Source organism: Capsicum annuum, chromosome 2 (assembly GCF_002878395.1).
Source record: "Capsicum annuum cultivar UCD-10X-F1 chromosome 2, UCD10Xv1.1, whole genome shotgun sequence".
In the NCBI taxonomy this organism is placed as follows: Eukaryota; Viridiplantae; Streptophyta; class Magnoliopsida; order Solanales; family Solanaceae; genus Capsicum; species Capsicum annuum.
In genome coordinates, this window is record NC_061112.1 from 142,686,588 (window position 1) to 142,687,652 (window position 1,065).

Below are 1,065 nucleotides of genomic sequence, written 5' to 3' on the forward strand. Positions count from 1 at the left end.
TACATTACAATATATATTTGTAATGTATATATATTATAGTATATTTCATTTAAAGTATTACATATACATAGAATAGAGTGTATATATGTGAATAGATCTTCTATAGACGTATATATTTAACGTATACATGTGTATATATATAATTATATATATATATTGTAGTATATTTTATTTAAACTTTAAAGTTTAAAGTAGTACATATATATTTGGATGGTGAGTATATATGTGTAATTGTGTATATGTGTATATATTTTTTAAATTCTAATGTAGTATATACTATATATATATAGTGTATATATATTGTTTAACGTATTTATAATGTATATAGGTGGGTACATATAATGTATATTGATTTTTTTTATTTTTATTTTATATTTTTGACCGGATTTGACCAATTTTTAAATCGGGTTTGACCGGGTTTTGGTGGGTTTAATCGGGTTGGGTTAAGTGGGCCGTGTTAGGGTGGTTTTTGATTTTTTTACTGCTGGGCCTGGCCCGGCCCACTTAGACTTCAATCCAGACCCGGCCCGACCCTCAACCCGGTTAAATAACACAAGCCGGTTCCGGTTTGTCCCAGTCCGGCCCACTTGACAGCCATAACTTGAACTAACATAAAGCTAAGGGTGTCAAACGGGCCTGTTTTAACCGGCCCACATAAATAAAACGGCCCGATTTGACCTGGCCCGGTAAGCCCAAGGGCTTTAGGAGTCCGGGTCTCGGTCCGGTTGGGTTTTTAATTTGGGTCCGGTTAACGCGGTCCGGACCCAACCCGGTTTGGGCCCACCGGTTAACCATCCCGATTAAGGTTTTTTTTTTTTTTTTTAATTCAGAATTTCACAAACTTAAATTAAAAACTTAGTTTTAATACATAATTAATTTACTATCAAGTATTATTAATTTATTATATTAAATAGCATATGTTTTATACTTTTATTTAAAGTAGTGTATATATTGAATGGTGTATATATATGTGTGTGTGTATATCTTCTAAATCTAAAGCAGTATATATTTAACGTTTACATGTGTATATGTTTTATAAATTAGTATATAACTATAACTATAACT